The following is a 20506-nucleotide window of genomic DNA, read 5'->3' on the forward strand; positions in this document are numbered from 1 at the left end:
TAGAACCTCTCTAGTCGTACAGCAAACATGCCACAATGACAAATTATACATTACATTTAGACTTGATAGGGGAGCATAGCTCCATGGTAGTCATCTCGCAACCCAATAGTTATTGATTCAATTCTCCGCCCTGGTGGCCATGTCGGAGTGTCCTTTGGCAAGTTACTGAACCTCATGTTGCTCCTGGTGTTGGATCAACAGTAGATGAATGAGGTGGAAATGTCAAAGCTCTTCAAGAGAGTCTGGCTGCAGCCCGCCTCTCTCAGTACCCTGCGCCGCTCGTCTCAGTACCCATCCCGCAGACAGGAAGTGACGCAATATCGCAGCTCTCAGACCGGAAATGACAACATGAAACAGCGCTCGACCTCCGAGCTTCCGGTTTTATCGTAATAGTTAGCGTCCATTCGAACGTAAATACTAGTTTACTTTTCTTTTCGCACGTCTTTTATTTTCGGTTTCAGCATCACTCATTATTATTTAAATAATAATTTATTTCCATGCTCCTTAAATTGATTTGGTGAAATCGGGAGATTAACTCTTTAAGCGCGGTCAGTTTGTTAAAGCCTGCTGATTTTACCAAAATGAAAAACACGGTTACAGTACATCAAAATTAAAATACACACTACTGCAATAAAGGTTTAATTGGTGACTGAAAGATCGCATGTAACCTATCACAGTGTGTACTTTAGTTTGTCAATTGTAAAATATACTCCAATTGAGAATTATTAGAAATTGCTGTCATCCTTACATTTTTATGAACGGACACATTAATATAGCTTCATTACAATTTAATGTATCAAAAACGTAATATTCTCTCAATGTTGCAACCAAACCAATTTTGTCTTTCATTTTGCTACTTAAATTCATTCATGTGGGTGAAGATCCTAATTAACTAATTCAGAAACTATATTAAACTTTCTGCTCCAGGAAAGGCACCTTTATTTCAAACAGAAATGACAAAATAGTTGTCATGTGTTAGTTGTTTTTTTCTTTTATCCCAGACAATAGTTGTAGGTTGTTTTAATTACCTGACATTTTTCGGCAAGCACTCCCGCCTTTATCACAGGTAATTAAAACTACCTACAACTAACATCTGGGATAAAAGAAAAAAAACAACAAATTTATAAGTGTAGAAAAATGAACTCAATACAACCAGTTCTAATGTGGTAAACTTTATTTTTTTAGTTTTATTATTTTTTTATTATTATTGAGAGAATACCAGATTATTTTCTTTGATCAACAATCTCCTCAAAAAAGGTAAATCCATCTTCCAGATGGTTGAAACAGAACTTGAATGGCTCCAAGACATTGTAGTTCATGCTCATCCTCTTCCATCTGCAGGATGCTTGGGAACTCCTACTGCATTGACCCCCCCCAGCCCTGTCCGAGGCTTTTGTGCTGTCTGGCGCAATCCTTTTACCAAAACTGTTCATTGGAAAAGAGAAAGAAAAGAGCTATTTGAATATTACATAAGTAAAATAAAAATGATGCTTAGTTAATTTTATACTTGATTTTTCTTTTCAGGCATTGCAATAAACAATCTTACCATTTTTTCCCGCCGTATCTTTTTGGAGTGGGCCACCACTAACTTGAAGGAGCTGTGGTTGCACCTCTTCCTAAAAATAAATCAGTGAATAAAGGGGGACATGTTCAAAAGTGCGTCAGAGTAATGGACACTAAAAAGTCTTTAAAAGCTGACCTCAGCAATTATATTCAAATTTCACTTCTGTAGCTGATAGACTGGTGGCACTTCACCCTGCAGTAATGCTTTTGCCTTGTCTGTCCAATGGGCAAACTCTTTCCTGTGGCTCACCTAAGTTGAAAAAATACAAAAATAAGTATTCCACATTTTCCACCAAAGAATTAAGGTGCTGTGCACCTACTTTCCTATGAATGCCATATCAACAGTTTCAAAGACTTACCATGCACCCAAGTTTGAAATTGTCCGCTAGCAATATACACCACCACTTCCTCAGAGTTGGCATATCAGTCTAACAAAAATTAAAAACAAGTGTAAATAAAGAATAACGACAAGGATATTTTGTAGCCCAATTTGAATGATTCGGTGAACTTCATTTTACAATGGTTAAACTCAAAGAGAGCATCCAGAACAGTGCAAAGAGCATACTACAAATGGATAAATGAATACAAATATAACAGAGGACAAAATTGGACAGTTAAACTCACCTACCATCAACATGAAGATGCCACAGTCCTTCCCCTATGGCTGTCCCGAAAAACCCTAACGTAAGAATTTAACCGAGTCACTTCCTTCAAGTTTTGAATCAATGAATATACACACTTTTACAAATACCTCTATTTCACTTCCAATCCTCTCTTTCCATGTCCCCCTGTTGATTGACTGTCAACGTTTTCTGCAATTGAAAATATAGGTTTATATTAAATACAGTAGTTAAACAATTACAAACGTGTTTCCATGCATAAGAACACCAACCAGTCAGGTTTAAATGATTCATGCAAACAAAACAAGGGCGTAGGTTTGCATAGGGACGGTAGGGACATAACACGACCAACTTTTCAGGATGCTAAAGTTGTCCCCACCAACTTTTGAGCAACCTTATTTGCATTATATTCGTCCCTACCAATGTTGAGACCGGGCCAACGCCCTTGAAACAAAACATTCGCAATTTTAGAGTGGCATTTTAGAATTTTGCTTCAAATGATTGGATGAATCATCTGGAGTGCAATTCTGCTTTAATTGAAGGGGCAACATAAAAGGATCGACTGGAACATACCTTCAAAACCAAACAAGGCTATTCTGGATCATCATGGAAACGCCATGCCAATATGAATGGTTACTGAATTTCATTAGAGATAACAATAGTTCTCTGATCTCAAGATTGGATCTGTTTTTCTTCCCACAAATAATTGGAATTTGGATCATTTAATTTGTTATGATTTGACTGTTCTTTGAAAATGAACCAATGCTCCAAGTTGTAGTTGTTACTAATCAGCCTTACAGGCAAATGCATGTGTGGGTCACATCCTGTAGGCTTTCACCATGTTGCAACAACATAGGGGTCAGCCACAAATATGGTCCTTCCCTGAAAAATACATAATCTATACACACGGACATATGTTATATAAATACAAACGTACGCAGACACCTACATGAGCCCATACAAGCATTCTGTAGGCTACATAGTTAAAATAATACCCTACACAGGCCAAAAAATACTTTTTTATACCTTTGAATGAGCTACTTGTTAGACAAGTTATAAATATGCATTTCATATCTGCAAAAAAACAAACACAAAAAGTTACATTTTACTTATTTGTACAATTGACATTATGTTCTTTAGAGAAACTAAATCCTCAAAATTCACAGTTGATTCCATTTCATTGTTCAGGCCAACGTTCCAAAAGTCAGCACGTGTCAATCAAACTTTCTTTTTTTAGACAATCAACACCATTTCTGGCCTCTTTATATTCAAGATTTGCATAAGCTAATGAGAATGTTGATTGGTTAAATAAACAAAGAGTAAATAATCAATTATGTCCAATTGTTAACTAATATAAGGAATAATAAGCCTATCCAGATTTCCACTGAGCACAACATTTGTCTCAGACATAAAAACATACCAGCCGTTCCTGGGCAGGATGAGTGTGAACCGTCCATGAAGCTCGGCATGGTCTTATATTGTCACCATTGGTCCTGTCTGCACAGTGGGTTTTATTTATTTATTTATGGGTTTGTTCGATGTCTATAAAAAAAAAGTGTTCAGCACAGTCCAAAATCTAAAGTACATTACTATTTATGCTACTTACTTCCATTTGGATCTGTGTGACATCCCTGTATCTGCATGGGAAGACTACCATTTGGGGGTCGTGATTTAGTTTCTTCCCAATGGGGTGGTGATCTTGCAGCTAGTAAAAAAAAAAAACAAAATAATGAAAAAATATATAGCTAAGCAGAGTAACAATATCAAGAAAAAAATACAACCTTGTCCTATTTGGATCATGTCACAACATTCAAACTACAAAGGACCAGACAAAACAAATGAAGGCAAAACAACAATACCATACAACAACAAAAACAGCGAGCTGCGAATTGCAGGCATGTACATAATGAAAAATAAGAGTGCAATATAATGAAAACTACACAAAGAAGACTGTTCATTGTGAAAAAAAAATGTAAAAAGCATTAGCAGCATTAGCCAATTCGCTGCTGAATTCATCAGTACGTATTAAACAATATAAGTAGAACAAAGTCACATGCAGTTAGTAAAGGAAGACATTATTTAAATTACATTAAGAATACTAGATATAAGTACGGTCTTTTCAACTCAGAATAAACACTTCATATTTTCACCGCAAGTGTTGTTTAACTATTTAACATTTTTAAACATGCATACGCTTTTAAAAACTTTTTTTCAGTGCGGCCACTTACCGTGTTTTTTTCGCGAAAGGTGAAATAACGTAACTTGTTTTCGTCGCAAGGGTTGACGACATTTCCGGTCTGAGGGGACTGAGAGCTGCGGTGTTGCGTCATTTCCTGTCTGCGGGATGGGTACTGAGAAGAGCGGCGCAGGGTACTGAGAGAGGCGGGCTGCAGCCAGACTCCTCTCAAGCTCTTTGAGTGCCTTGAAGGTGGAAAAGCACTATACAAGTGAAAATCCATTGACCGTGATCATAGATCAAGAATGACAGGTTCAAACATTGCAGTTTTCTTAAGGACTGTGATGGTGGTGGAGTGCTTGAAGCAGGACAGAACTTCCAGTCATAGGTGAGGATTTGAGCTTTTTCGAGCTTTCAGTCAAGAGAAACAGAGGTCATTCAGCCCCGACACACTTTGTTTATCTTTCATTGCTTGAAAAGCTGTCAAAAGTCCTGTTACTGCACAGTCAGAAAACTTCAGTTTTTGTTGTTTTTTAAGCCATAGCATAAATATTTATAGCATAATAAATAGCATAAGTATTCGTACCCCTGAGAAAACCAGTGGTAATAGTCAATGCAGAAGCCTTTGTTCGCAATTACAGAAGTCAAACGCTTTCTGTAGTTCTTCACCAGGTTTTCACATATGGAAATGGGGATTTTCGCCCATTTCTCCACACAATTCTTGTCTAGATCTGTCAGGTTTTGGGGCTGTCATTGAGAAACATGACGTTTCAGCTCCATCAAAATATTTTCTATTGGATTGAGTTCTGGAGACTGGCTCGGCCACTGCAGAACCTTGATATGCTTTTTATGCAGCCACTCCTTTGTCAGATTGGCTGTGTGCTTCAGATCATTTTCATGTTGGAAGATCTAGCCACGACTCATCTTCAAGTCTCTGACTGAGGGAAGGAGGCTGTGGCTCAAAATCTGTCGATACATTTCACCATCTCCTCCGTGAGTCATCACCTTATCGTGGTGGAGGGGTTTGCGTGTCCCAATGATCCTAGGAGCTATGTTGTCTGGGGCTTTAAGCCCCTGGCAGGGTCACCCATGGCAAACAGGTCCTAGGTGAGGGGCCAGACTAAGCGTGGCTCAAAATGACTCCTTATGATGAAAAAAATACATGAACTCCAGTTTCCCTTGCCCGGACGCGGGTTACCGGGGCCCCCCTCTGGAGCCAGGCCTGGAGGTGGGGCTCGAAGGCAAGCGTCTGGTGGCCGGGCCTGTCCCCATGGGGCCCGGCCGGGCACAGCCCGAAAAGGCAACATGGGTTCCCCTTCCCATGGGCTCACCACCTGTGGGAGGGGCCAAAGGGGTCGGGTGCGTAGAGAGTTGGGCGGCAGCCAAAGGCGGGGGCCTTGGCGGTCCAACCCCCAGCTGCAGAAGCTAACTCTTGGGACATGGAATGTCACCTCTCTGGCAGGGAAGGAGCCTGAGCTGGTGGGTGAGGTAGAGAAGTTCCGACTAGATATAGTCGGACTCTCCTCCACACACAGCTTGGGTTCTGGTACCAATCCTCTCGAGAGGGGTTGGACTCTCTTCCACTCTGGAGTTGCCCACGGTGAGAGGCGCCGAGCAGGTGTGGGCATACTTATTGCCCCCCGGCTTGGTGCCTGTACGTTGGGGTTTACCCCGGTAGACGAGAGGGTAGCCTCCCTCCGCCTTCGGGTGGGGGGACGGGTTTTGACTGTTGTTTGCGCTTATGCACCGAACGGCAGCTCAGAATACCCACCCTTTTTGGAGTCCTTGGAGGGTGTGCTGGAGAGCGCCCCCTCTGGGGACTCCCTCGTTCTACTGGGGGACTTCAACGCTCACGTGGGCAATGACAGTGCGACCTGGAGGGGCGTGATTGGGAGGAACCCGAGTGGTGTTCTGTTATTGGACTTCTGTGCTCATCACGGTTTGTCCATAACGAACACCATGTTCAAACATAGGGGTGTCCATATGTGCACTTGGCACCAGGACACCCTAGGCCGCAGTTCAATGATCGACTTTGTAATCGTGTCATTGGATTTGCGGCCACATGTCTTGGACACTCGGGTGAAGAGAGGGGCGGAGCTGTCAACTGATCACCACCTGGTGGTGTGTTGGCTCTGATGGCGGGGGAAGTTGCTGGCCAGACCTGGCAGGCCCAAACGTATTGTGAGGGTCTGCTGGGAACGTCTGGCGGAATCCCCTGTCAGAAAGAGTTTCAACACCCACCTCCGGCAGAACTTCTCCCTTGTCCCGGGGGAGGTGGGGGACATTGAGTCCGAGTGGGCCATGTTCCGCACCTCCATTGTTGAGGCGGCCGATCGGAGCTGTGGCCTTAAGGTGGTTGGTGCCTGTCGTGGCGGCAATCCCCGAACCCGCTGGTGGACACCAGCGGTAAGGGATGCCGTCAAGCTGAAGAAGGAGGCCTATCGGGCCTTTTTGGCCTGTGGGACTCCGGAGGCAGCTGACAGGTACCGGCTGGCCAAGCGGACTGCGGCTTCGGCGGTCGCTGAGGCAAAAACTCGGACATGGGAGGAGTTCGGCGAGGCCATGGAAAACGACTTCCGGACGGCTTCGAGGAAATTCTGGTCCACCATCCGGCGTCTGAGGAGAGGAAAGCAGTGCACCATTAACACTGTGTATAGTGAAGATGGTGTACTGCTGACCTCGACTCAGGACGTCGTGAGTCGGTGGGGAGAATACTTCGAAGCCCTCCTCAATTCCACCGACACGCCTTCCTTCGAGGAAGCAGGGTCTGGGGACTCTGAGGTGGGCCCTTCGATCTCTGGGGTGGAAGTCACTGAGGCGGTTGGTAAGCTCCTCGGTGGCAAGGCCCCGGGGGTAGTTGAGATCCGCCCGGAGTTCCTAAAGGCTCTGGATGTTGTAGGGCTGTCATGGCTGACACGCCTCTACAACATCGCGTGGACATCAGGGACAGTGCCTCTGGATTGGCAGACCGGGGTGGTGGTCCCTCTTTTCAAAAAGGGGGACCGGAGGGTGTGTTCCAATTATAGAGGGATCACACTCCTCAGCCTCCCCGGTAAAGTCTATTCAGGGGTGCTGGAGAGGAGGGTCCATTCATCCTCTGCCTTATAAAGTTCCCTTTGCCGAAAAGCAGCCCCAAAGCATGAGGTTTCCACCCCCATACTTCACAGTGGGGATGGTGTTCTTGGGATGGTACTCATCTTTCTTTTTCCACCACACAAAACTAGTAAAGTTTGCACCAAAGTTTGCTCCGGCACGGTTTTGTGTGGTGCGCATTTTATACCTGAAAGCTATTCGAACTATGGACAAATGAAATCAGGTTTTGCTAAGAAATTGCTGCTGAAAGCAGATACAGTGCCCACCATACACGCGCAGCCACCATGTCCCGAGATATCAAGAAAGAGGACGATGACTGGCCCTGATGAGACCAACCCACCACCCCAGGCAAAGCAAAGGAGGGGAGCAGCCAAGCTCGAAATGCCCAGAGTGAGTACTTTTATAATAAAAAACATATCACGCATTGGATATAGGACTGGACACATGTATAAATTATTGCTCGTAAAATACATACAACAAATCCTTTAATCCCATTCATATTTGTGGCTGTTGGCAGAGCGAAAACCTATGATAGCACAATAAATGATAAGTATTCTATATTTTAGTTTTATTTTGCGGTCACTGTGTATCAGCTTTACAAAAACAAACCATTCAGTGTTTCCCACACGATCTGCTGCCGGTGTTTCATCAGTGTGATTGCTCCCCTCAATGATCGTTTCATTCGGCTGCATTGGCTTTCGTTTGGGCTCAAATTGATAACCCAAAACACCAAAGAAAGGTTCAAAACTTTCCTCGTCATTATTAGAAGAACCCTCGTTACGTCGGATTCGACGCTGCAACTAGAAACAAAATTGTCCACCATCATCGCCGCCATTCAGTACTTTGTCAGGACCCACGCTATGAGCTGGGTGTTTCCTAGTTGTGACGTCACGCACACAATATGCTAGTCTCGGGGATCTTGGGCACCAGTCGTTTTAGCTTGATAATCGATCCACATTTCTACCATTTTCTTGGTGTTCCGATGTGTGTAATTTCATGAGGTGGCATGATATGAATCCAAAACGCATGCGTTTATGGATAAATGATGGAATATTAGCACTTCCCCAGGTGTTGTAATACACCTTAATGTCTCCATAAGTGGAAATGCATCTATGATTGAAATTTTAGACCTTTACCTATTTTCTAAGTGGGTGAACTTAACTTCTGCTCCTCACTGTATATCAAGGATCAGTGTGCATGAGCAAGAGCCCCGCTGAAACAAAGGCACACTTTTTTTGGCTTACACTGACTGATCTTCCACGAATTACTGTCTGTTAGCCACCTATGCTGAGACATATATCATTTTATCAAATGGCAATATAATATGAAAATTTTACAATATTAATATGAATATGACTGATCTTACCTATCAAATCAAAACTCCACAGTGTTGTGTTATAGTGGTATGCAGTGTCACATCACATTGTGTTCACCAAAAGGCCCTGGCTACATACTGTACACACAGTATATGGAGGTGCAGTGAACCAGAACTTATGTCAGTGACCAGTGGGCAAAAAAAGCACAATGCGTGTTCAGATAAGAGCACAAAGAGCTCCGTGATCTGGCGTTGTAAAAAAAAATTTAAAAAAAAAAAAAAAAAAAAAACATTATTCCTAAGATGTTGATAGAGAAGTACAGAGAAGGTTAGAAGGAGCTGCATTACAGTGGGGCAAATAAGTATTTGGTCAACCACTAATTATGCAAGTTCTCCCACTTGAAAGTATGAGAGGCCTGTAATTGTCAACATGGGTAAACCTCAACCATGAGAGACAGAATGTAGAAAAAAAAAACAGAAAATCACATTATTTGATTTTAGAAGAATTTATTTGCAAATCATGGTGGAAAATAAGTATTTGGTCAATACCAAAAATTCATCTCAATCCTTTGTTATGTACCCTTTGTTGGCAATAACGGAGGCCAAACGTTTTCTGTAACTCTTCACAAGCTTTTCACACACTGTGGCTGGTATTTTGGCCCATTCCTCCATGCAGATCTCCTCTAGAGCAGTGATGTTTTGGGGCTGTCGTCGGGCAACACAGACTTTCAACTCCCTCCACAGATTTTCTATGGGGTTGAGGTCTGGAGACTGGCTAGGCCACTCCAGGACCTTGAAATGCTTCTTATGAAGCCACTCCTTTGTTGCCCTGGCTGTGTGTTTGGGATCATTGTCATGCTGAAAGACCCAGCCACGTCTCATCTTCAATGCCCTTGATGATGGAAGGAGATTTTCACTCAAAATCTCTCGATACATAGCCCCATTCATTCTTTCCTTTACACAGATCAGTCGTCCTGGTCCCCTTCCAGAAAAACAGCCCCAAAGCATGATGTTTCCACCCCCATGCTTCACAGTGGGTATGTTGTTCTTCGGATGCAATTGAGTATTCTTTCTCCTCCAAACACGAGAACCTGTGTTTCTACCAAAAAGTTCTATTTTGGTTTCATCTGACCGTAACACATTCTCCCAGTCCTCTTCTGGATCATCCAAATGCTCTCTAGCGAACCGCAGACGAGGCTGGACATGTACTTTCTTCAACAGGGGGACACGTCTGGCAGTGCAGGATTTGAGTCCCTGGCGGCGCATTGTGTTACTGATAGTAGCCTTTGTTTCTGCGGTCCCAGCTCTCTGTAGGTCATTCATTAGGTCTCCCCGTGTGGTTCTGGGATTTTTGCTCACCATTCTGGTTATCATTTTGACACCACGGGGTGAGATCTTGCATGGAGCCCCAGATCGAGGGAGATTATCACTGGTCTTGTATATCTTCCATTTTCTAATAATTGCTCCCACAGTTGATTTATTTACACCAAGCATTTTACCTATTGCAGATTCAGTCTACAATTTTGTCGCTGGTGTCATTCGACAGCTCTTTGGTCTTGGCCATAGTGGAGTTTGGAGTGTGACTGACTGAGATTGTGGACAGGTGTCTTTTATACCGATAATGAGTTAAATCAGGTGCCATTAATACAGGTAACGAGTGGAGCCTCGTTAGATCTCGTTAGAAGAAGTTAGACCGCTTTGACAGCCAGAAGTTTTGCTTGTTTGTAGGTGACCAAATACTTATTTTCCACTCTAATTTGGAAATAAATTCTTTAAAAATCAAACAATATGATTTTCTGTTTTTTTCCCCCACATTCTGTCTCTCATGGTTGAGGTTTACCCATGTTGACAATTACAGGCCTTTCTAATCTTTTCAAGTGGGAGAACTTGCACAATTGGTGGTTGACTAAATACTTATTTGCCCCACTGTATGTCTTTGTAGATATGGAGAAGTATTATGACAGGGTGTCCAGAGAGGAACTGTTTTTTTATGAGGACGTCTGGAGTGGCAAGGAAGTATGTTCAAGTCGTGCAGGTAATGTATGAGGACTGTAAGACAGTGGTGAGGTGTGCTGTTGGTGAGACGGAGGACTTCAAAGTGGAGGTTGGACTGCATCAGGGTTCAGCTCGGAGCCCCTTCTTGTTCGCTATGGTAATGTACAGGATGACAGACGAGGTTAGACAGGAATCTCGATGGACTGCGATGTTTGCAGATGACATTGTGATCTGTAGTGAGAGTAGGGAAGTTTTCCCCTGGAAATGAGGGAAATGAAAGTTAGCCGTAGGAAGACAGAGTATCTGTGTGTAAATGAGAGGGACCCAAGTGGAAATGTCAGGCTTCAGGGAGAAATGACAAGAAAGTGGAGGAGTTTAAGTATTTAGGCTGAACAGTCCAGAGCAATGGAGAGTGTGGAAAAGAAGTGAAGAAGCGTGTGCAAGCAGGCTGTCATCATCATCATCGGCGGTCACTCATGGTCGAGTATGACTGTCCTTCCTCTTGGTCCTTGTGGGTCTTCAGGTGCGCATAGAGGCCGATTCTGGACCCAATTATTCTGCTGCAGTGTGGGGAGGGGAAAGTAGTTGTGGTGGGTTTGGGTTGGTCCTGTTTGGAGGTTGCTCTCTCCTTCCTGAGTCTGTGTTTGTCTCGTTCAGCACGGTGTAGGTCAGCGTTGTACTGTGCAGCACCCTCACGGACGATGTTTCTGCAGGACGACCTGTCGACTGCCATGTTTTCCCAGGCTTTTACGTTAATGTGGCACTTCTTTAGGTTTGTTTTTATGTTGTCCTTAAACCTCTTCTTCTGGCTTCCAGGAGCCCGCGTCCCTTCAGCAAGCTGCGAGAAGCTGCGAGAACATGGCCAGTCCATTACAGCTGGTTTTGTGCAATGGTGGCGGTGATGGTGGAAATATTTGCTTGCTCCAAGACGCTGATGTTGGTTCGTCTGTCCACCCAGCGGATCTTAAGGATTTTCCGAAGGCATCTTTGATGGTGTGCCTCAAGTGCCTTCAAAGTGCGTATGACAGGATAAAAAAAGTCTTAAATAGCATTATTATGTGAATTAGAATAATATTTTGAGACGATTCGACTATATACAACAATTTGGCAAAGCGCAGATGACAAGAAATAAGTCTTTTAATCCGATTTTCCAAAAGCATCTTTGATGGTGTGCCTCAAGTGCCTTCAAAGTGCGTACGACAGGATAACAAAAAGTCTTAAATAGCATTACTATGTGAATTAGAATCGTATTTTAAGATGCCGTAAAATGTCACTGTTTCAATCTCTCCACTCCAATATTTTTACAGGGTATTCTTATATAACAAAATTAAATTAATCTTAAATAACAGTCTTGTGCTAAAAGGAATATGAAACAATAAAAATGCATTTATTCAGTACGACATGGCAAAATTACTCCATAATGGTCAAAACTGTCAAGTTCACCTTCACAGTCGCACTTCCCGAACGATATTTTATGCCACCGTAGTTAGTCCGGCTTTTGTCATATCCCTGCCCCGGCTAAGCCGATATGCTAACCCAAACCGGGTGACGTCTCAAAGTCTTATTTTCGCATTTCGAGGCAAAAAATCTTACAAAACTAGCCCGGACCATGTCACACGGCGGCAGGGTTGTTGATTGTCTTCGCCGATCGGCAACACGCCCGATGGCGAGCAAGTTATAGCTTGTTCCCCTGCTGCAGACAGAAGAGCTCTCCGGGGAAGCAGCTGGAGAGTACCGCCGGACAAACAGCTGACGTTGGAAGAGCGCGTAGACATGTGAAAGTAGACAGAAGGGAACTAATGCAAAAACAGGAGCATTTTTAACAATTTTAACAGTTGACATTAGTTGACAACATTATATGAGTTCCCAACATAGCAAAGGTTACTATGGTTTTTTTTGTTTGTTCTTTCTTTGAAAAAATGAAGAAAAAAAAAAACATGAACGGTAACACTAGTTACTTGACAAGTAACTAATTACGCTTACATTCAGGTAACTGAGTTACGAACTCAATTACTTTTTGGGAGAAGTCATTTGTAACTGTAATTAATTACTTTTTAAAAGTCTGCAGAATGAAAAGTGACGAAAGCGGAGAAATTATTCTGCCACTTTGTTGCCGAACACAATTTGCCCGCAACTATTGCTGATCACTTCTCAGAATTAGCAAAAGAAATGTTCCCTGACTCAAAGATTGCATCGGTAAGTTAATTTTATCAATTGACCTTTTTAATTTATAATTGTACACACTAACGAACTACCTGCAAGTCAAACTGAATTGCGGGCTGAAGTGCAGCCATCAAGACATGATAGAAATTGCCAAAAGTTCTACATACAATAATAACAGAAGTCACTGTTAAATTTTAGTATTCATGATGTAGCTGAAGATATTGATTGTTCTTTGATTGCACCAGGTTATATGTCACAATATTACCAATAAATTCATATTATTTTAAACATCGAGTTGTATTTTTGTTTCATATTGCACGCTATATACAACGTTGTAAGATTAGTCACCAATTTGTCAGGGCATTCGTCACTATTTGTAAGATTGCCAACGGCCTCGGGTTGACAGGTATGTTATTAATCATTTTAGTAATAGTTTTGACTGGTTTGATAGCGTTAATAAATGTAACATTCTGAGCAAATACTGTGTTTTTGTTGTTGGGTTGTGCAAAGTCTTGTGCTGTAATTTGTGGGTCAACCGTATTTGGTTTTTTTTTTGTGATTCTTTTTTTTGTTTTGTTTTATTCGCGCCAAAGCGTCTTGTCGCCCAGGGCACAATGTAGGCTAGGAACACCACTGCAAACAACTTCTTGTTCACGTAACATAAAATAACCAACACAACGATTTCAATCTCATAGTATTACAAGTTTTTCTCTTGAAATATTACTTCTTTAATGTTCTATTTTTTTTTCTTTCTATCTTTCTTTGGACTTTTAATGACTGGATGTTGAGAAAGTTTCCAGCTCCGGCAACTGAAGTTTAAACTGAAATTTGGCTGCAAATTATGTAATTCACCGTTTTCTTCTTCTTCTACCACGATATAAAGGATGCATGTTGTGGCACACAGTCTCTACAAATAGTAATTAATTCTGGATGCTTTATTATTTGAAACAAATGTTCCCAGTTACAATAGATATTAATGAAACAAATAATACCCCCAAAAAATTAAATTCATAGGGAGCCCCTAAAGGACATCGACAGGAATAAAATTAATTCAAGCAATCTGTTGCGCACCAGAAACTATCTAGTAAACATTAGCATTATATAGCATTTAAGCTAGCTTTGCTACACAAGTTAGCCAATTGTTGTAAGCATTACCATTAAATAACATTTGAGCTAGCCGACTTTTGCTACACAATTTAGCCAATTGTAGTAAACATTACCATTATAACACCATTTACCATTAGGGTCACCAAACGTCCTCTTTTGCCCGGACAAGTCCTCTTATCAGGGGTGCTCTCTGGAGCGTCCGGTCGGGTTTCATGAATTCATGAAAATGTCCGGTTTTTATGATTTTTCACGGGACCAATTAGAAGAGAATCCCTCCGGCCGCTAGGGGGCAGCGCCTGCTTGCGTTGAGGTGGCTCTTACTAGTAGGGCCGGGAGAAGGAGTAGATCTTCTTCTTTTATGTTGGCAGTTTACCCTTTGTTTCATGGGAATTACCATGAATTGCCATCTACTGACGGTTGACGGTTTGGAGAGAGATGAGACTATAATAAGGAGTTCTAAGACGTGGCTCCATACACCTTTCTGTAATTTTATCTCCTGTTAATGTTGATCATGTGTCTTCTGTTGTACACTGGGTTATATGTGTACACAGAGATGCAGTATATTGTATGCGTTCGTTTATTTGGTTGAATATTAGTATTCTAAGTAGCTGTGTTTCTTATGAGTTTTTTTTTTTTTTTTTTTTTTTTTTTACGATAAATATGTTTATAAAGGCAACTGTTTACTGCTGTCAGAGATTTGTACTGGTGTAATCTGCAAAATCCCGTTTGACGTCGCATCGTTGCGCTGCCGATGATTATAAACTTTTATAGCAAAGTTTAATTTTCCCTCGTCTTCCGGTACTCGCTAATATGGTAGCTATCAGTGAGCTCAGCCGCGCTAGGCATTATGGGAATTGTAGTTTTGAAATGCTGAGTTTGGAAACATGCTGGTTGAATAGCTTGTCAGTTTTGTTTTTTGTTTTTTCATTGTTTGATTTTTTTTTTTTTTTTTTTTTTAGGAAGAATAAAGCCTGTTGAGTAACCAGTTGAGTAAAAAATATTTCCATATAGTATATAATATATACTATATGATGGGCTATGTTTTTTTTGTTTGTTTTTTTTTTTGTTTTTTAAATACAACTTCATTTTTCTATCCAGACAGAGGAGGCACACTTTAAATTTATTAAAGTGATATCAGCATCTTTGTGAACTTCGAGAAAAATTCAAGTATCTCGGGGCTGGGCAGATGGTCCTCTTTTTTTTAAATCAAAATATAGTCACCCTACATTAAATAGCATTTGAGCTAGTGGACTTTTTCTATACAAGTTAGCCAACTGCAACAATGCAACAATTGGCTAACTTGCATAGGCAAAAGTCCACTAGCTTAAATGCTATATAATGCTAATGTTTACCAGATAGTTTCTGGTGCAAGTGCGCAACAGATTGGTTAAATTTATTTTATTTCTGTCGATGTCCATTTAGGGGCTCTGTAAATTCAAATGCCGTTTTAACTTTTTTATAACAGATTCACAATTTGATTATGGGGTGAAGCATTTTAGGGAGTAAAATATTTTATAGCTGGTATCAGAATACTGTGAGTAGATTTACTCAGAAATGCTTTCATATTTTGTGTGTGGATTCATTAAAATTTGAAGGCTGAGACGTAAAATGTCCTCCATTTCTAGAATGACCTTCATACTGTATGCGGTTGGTAATAAAGTACATGCAACTTTCAGCAGAAATTGACTGACTGATTTGTAAGGTGGTCGCCAAAGAATATGTCAAAATTAAATCTTGAGTGGAAATGCACTTTACAAAATGAAGGGCAGAGCAGCAGTGTTTTTGACACATTGGTACATCAAAATGATTGAATGGTCGTCTGGATGCTTTTACTTTTGTGATACTGCCAAAAGATTGGATCTTTTAACCTAGGCTGTCATGAAAATACTGTACAGTACAGTCGGCAATTGACTGGCTTGTTTTACTCTTGTGCTGGTCACTTTACTGTTCACTAATTTTCTCGCTTTTCTGGTCAGTAAGTCTGGAGGATGTTAAATGCCCGGATAACTTTTTTTTCCGTACAGTTCGTGGTTTCTAGGTAGGATTAAAGTGCCTATGATAGCAAAAAGCATGTTTATTTGATATTTTACGCGGTATTTTATGCTCCTGAATGAAATGGACCGCTTGGATGTGTGTGGACGCGATGAATGTATTCATTCAATTTTTTGAATGCGCCATGAAAATGAGTGACTTCCTGAATTGACGAAGAATGCGAATGTGACATCAGCGGGATAATCATCTTAAGGATACTGTACAGCCAATACTACAGAATACAAAACAACTGCGGATTCAGCTGATTTTGTGGATTATTTCGTTTAGTTTTCACATCACGCCAGCCCAGTGTGCTGAAGGATTTTGTTGCTGCACCAGGGAGAGGCGTGTGAGACTTAATGAGTTTCAAAATGTTCCCTTCTCTGCGGATAATGGCCAGAAAAAGTCCGACAACTGTGGGTCCATTGGACCAACAAGGAAGTGAGTAAGCTACGTGTTTTATATTATGTCAAATACTGGGATCATGGCACACGTTTTAATAAGGAGGTGGCTTGCATTTTGTGGGTGAAAATACTCCCTGTCCACACCTTGTCAAACACCATGGTCGCCGGCCAATAAAGACGTGCCCGCCGAGAATGCACTTTCTTGGTTTGGCCACGAGCAGCAACCCCCGCTCTGACGTCGGCCGGTTTGTCCACCGAGAATGGGCTATTTTCGGTGTTCATTCCCAGTGACAAGCACTGCCAGTCCACTATGAGCGCAGCAGAATGACGAGCCGTAACCTGCTCGCCGCCGGGGGTTGGCCGATCCAGCCCGCTCGTTCATCTTTGCGTGCTCGCCGAGAATAAGCTTTCCTCAACAGTCATGGCTAGAATTAGAGCAAACAGACTGCAACCAAATACAATTGGCAAACCTCCCCTTTATTAGCTCTAGTATTAAGCACCATAGCTGCTTCAAAAACCCAATGATAGCATGTACCTTGAAAGCCTGGTGGAGAGGTATGGAAATTACGCAATCACAACAAGCCCCGTGTAAATTCTCACCAATCTGGCACAACCCAGACTTTGGAGTTAATAAAATTCCTATTTATTTCAGCGCATGGGATGATACGGGAATAAACCAGTTACAGCATTTGTTTAAAGATAATACATTCATGTCATATGAAAAAATAATGCAAGATTTCCAGATCAAAGGGGTCAATTTCCTGCAATACAATAAAATCAGGGCAGCCATCAGAAGCAAATTTCCATCACTAACGGGTACGTTAGACCCAACACCTTTCGTAAATAAAATAATAAATATACATCCTCAACAAAAAAAAATACTTTCAAAAGTATATAAAGCCCTCTCATGTAACAACTCTACTTGCCTACCAATCGAAAAATGGAATAACGAACTTTCGGTAACATTAGATAATAACTATTGGTCCAACATCTGTAAAAATACATTTATAATGACAAAGAATAAGAACCTTCAGCTTATACAGTTCAAAATACTGCACAGATGGCATATTACTCAATCTAAAATGCACAAAATGGGGTTCTCCCAATCCGATAAATGTACAAACTGCAACGAAGATACTTCAGATACATACTTTCATGCTCTTTGGCAATGTAAACCAATACAAGATTTCTGGGCACAGGTAACGAAGAAACTCTCTTTCCTATTGAACTGCAGGATTCCATTGTCTCCAACTCTTTGTCTGCTTGGCGATCTGAATACAGTGAATATCTCTATCCATCAAACCCGTCCACTACTAGCAAGTCTAACGATAGCCAAAAAAACAATATTGTTGAATTGGAAAAACAAACAAAACATCAGCATTAACCAATGGCTAAATCTAATCATTGAATATATAACATTAGAGAAAATATCTGCCAAACAGACAAATAAAATGGACAAATACGAACAACAGTGGGAAACGGTCGCAAGAATGATGAACATAGAATAAGGATTCTCTCTCACCTGCGAAGGAATGCCACAAAAATAATAAAAATGTACACATAAATTGATGTATGCGGGGTGTCCAGGGAAGTTGTATGCATCCTTCTGCAGCTGGAAACAGGACATGTTTAAATCCAAACTGTTTTGTACACTCCCAACAGCATGTAATAAATACACTTTCTTCCTTCACAGTTTAGTCGGTCAATGGGCTTATTTTACAAGGATACTCATAGACAATTTGGTTTCCAGCTGCTGGGGAACATATGCAACTTTTTTTTGGAACACCCTATATATTATCAGACTTGGAACAATTAAGGAACTATGCGTAAATAATACACTTCACCGGTCCTTGGCATACATCTAATGGTGTTTGATAAACCTCTTCTTCTGTCAGCTTTACAGGTGGAGTTTGTTGGCGTCCTGCCCTGGGCCGTCCCGTCGCCGGTCTTGGCCCCCGGGATTTTCGGCCGGGGCTTGTCTGGTTACGTCTGGCTGTGCGGGGGTCCCGTCGGGCACGCGCTGGTGTCGCGGGCGGGTGGGGGGGCCGCGCGGGTGCCGGTTCCGGGGCCGCGGCCCTTCCCCGGCCGGCCGGGGTGGGGTGGGGTGGAGTTGGGGTGGGGGCCGGGGGGTGCATGCGGCAGCCATGGTTCCCTTCCAGGTCCGCCCGGCCGGAGCCGCGTCTCCCTGTACCGGGTGCCGGGGAGGTGCCCTCTGGTGTCATGCCGCGCGCCCCTCCTGGCCTGGGGGTGGGTTGTGGGGGGCGCGCTTCCGTCCCCTTGGTCTGCTTCCGGCCCTGTCCGCCTCCCTGGGCCGCGGCGGCCGCTACTGCCCCCCGACCGGCGGGGTCGTTGGCGGGGCCTCTTGGGGCCCGCGGGGCCTTGGGTGAGGCTTGCTGTCCCTTGCCGGTGGGGTGGACGTCCCCTGGTCGCCGGCGCTTGGTGTGGCGCCTGCTCGGAGTGCGGGGTGGGTGCTCGGTGGGTGGGGGGAGGGGGGCGGTCGTGGAGGCGCCGTGGGTGGTCTGGGGCGGAGATTGATCGGGGCCCTGACGCCTCTTCTGCCCTGCGGCCGGTGGTTCTGGTGGACGGGGCCACGCCCGCGGGAGCCTGCCTCTTAACTCACGCACTTCTCACTTCGGCACTGTAAATATTTTTCACCTTGGCACTTACATGCTCATACATTTCTCCGGGGAGAGTTGGGACGGGGCTTTACAGTCCCGGCCCGGCTCCCCCCTGTTTTTAATGCACCACACACCAAGGTTGTGGGATGGTTGGGACCTGTTGGGGGTGGGGGTACCTCACGGCTGCCTCCTCACCACAGGCCCCGCCATCTCTGCACCTTTTTTAAATGCACCACACATCATACTCCACAGGAGAGCTCTGGCAAAGGGCGGTGGGACGGGCGGCTGGGCAGAAGCTCCATGCTGCGGTCCCACTGCCCCAAGCCAAGCTCTCCTATTTTAATGCATACATTGCACTACCCTCCCCTCACACCCCCATCACGGTGCTGGGTGATGGCTGCCAGTCGGGAACCTGGCAGCCACAGTAATAGGGTGGTAGGTGGGTCCCACACTTTTTTATATGGCGTGGCTCCTGGGGTGTGGCCTCCCCTCTGCCTCGGCTGCCGGCCGCGGGAGTAGGTTGGGGGGTCGGGTCTCCAATCTTGCATCGCCCCGTGGCAGTTCCTGGGCGTTCTCCTGCCTCCGCCTTCCCCTCTCTTCTCTGGCTGGGCATCCGCCCTGCGCTCCGTCGCGGGTCGCTGACTGGGCGCCGGTGTATCAGCGGGGTGTCGCCTGCACCGGCGGGGGACCCTGCCTTGCCTGGGGCTTGGTGGGCCGCTGGGGGTCCCGTGGCGTGCCGTGCCGGTTGGGGGGCTGCGGCTGTGGCTCGTGGCCCGGGTGGGCGGGCGGGGGTGGGTGTAGGCGTGGGGTTGGTGATGCGTCCCCTCCTGCCATCCCTGAAGGCCGGTTGATGGGTGCGCGGGTGGCCCGGGGAACCACCCTGGGTCCCGGGGGGGGGGACGATGGCTCCTTTGCTGGGCTGCGGGAGGAGGGATGGGCTGCGCATGGCCCCCCGCCCCCGCCGCCCGCCCACCCTCCCTCCCCGGGCTGGCTGGGTGGGGGCTGTGGCCCTGGGTTGACGCCCGCGCGGCTTCTCCGCCCGTCTGCGTGGCTGTCGCGCGCCCGGTGGGGCCTGCGTGCTGCTGGATGTGGTAGGGCATTCTCGGGTCGGGGGTCCCGGTGCCGGGATTGGCGATGCGGCGGCGTAGGGTTGGTCGCCAACGGGCTTACTCATAAGAGATTCACACGATTACTGGGTTCTAGATCACAGAACTGATTTGTGTACACTCTACCCCTTTCAATCACTTAGCTTATAGGCTTATAGACACCCCCACCCCCATTCTCCTCTTTCACTGGCCAATAGGCCCCCACATGGTGTAAACCGGAAATACATCTCGCTGACGATAGCACCAGCATATTAGTAACTAGTTTAGATGTTCAATGTATTTCTAGTTGTTGTTTGTGTATGTGTTTCTTTTCCT

The 20506-nt window shown here is 44.1% G+C and overlaps 1 long non-coding RNA gene across 9 annotated transcripts; it reads right to left on the reverse strand.

Moving 5' to 3' along the window:
• Nucleotides 1-364: 364 nt before the first annotated feature.
• On the reverse strand, nucleotides 365-4467 carry LOC130906139 (uncharacterized). Of its 9 annotated transcripts, none has more exons than XR_009061233.1 (10): nucleotides 4412-4426; nucleotides 3965-3998; nucleotides 3790-3888; nucleotides 3604-3725; nucleotides 2315-2375; nucleotides 2192-2242; nucleotides 1923-1991; nucleotides 1700-1813; nucleotides 1547-1616; nucleotides 365-1425 (listed from the first exon to the last, which is right to left on the reverse strand). It is a non-coding gene; the product is annotated as an uncharacterized LOC130906139 (long non-coding RNA). The 9 variants fall into 9 exon arrangements; XR_009061232.1 differs by having other exon boundaries at nucleotides 367-1425; nucleotides 3604-3680; XR_009061234.1 differs by lacking the exon at nucleotides 3965-3998 and having other exon boundaries at nucleotides 366-1425.
• Nucleotides 4468-20506: the final 16039 nt, after the last annotated feature.

This window comes from Corythoichthys intestinalis, chromosome 18 (genome assembly GCF_030265065.1).
Source record: "Corythoichthys intestinalis isolate RoL2023-P3 chromosome 18, ASM3026506v1, whole genome shotgun sequence".
Lineage (NCBI taxonomy): Eukaryota > Metazoa > Chordata > Actinopteri > Syngnathiformes > Syngnathidae > Corythoichthys > Corythoichthys intestinalis.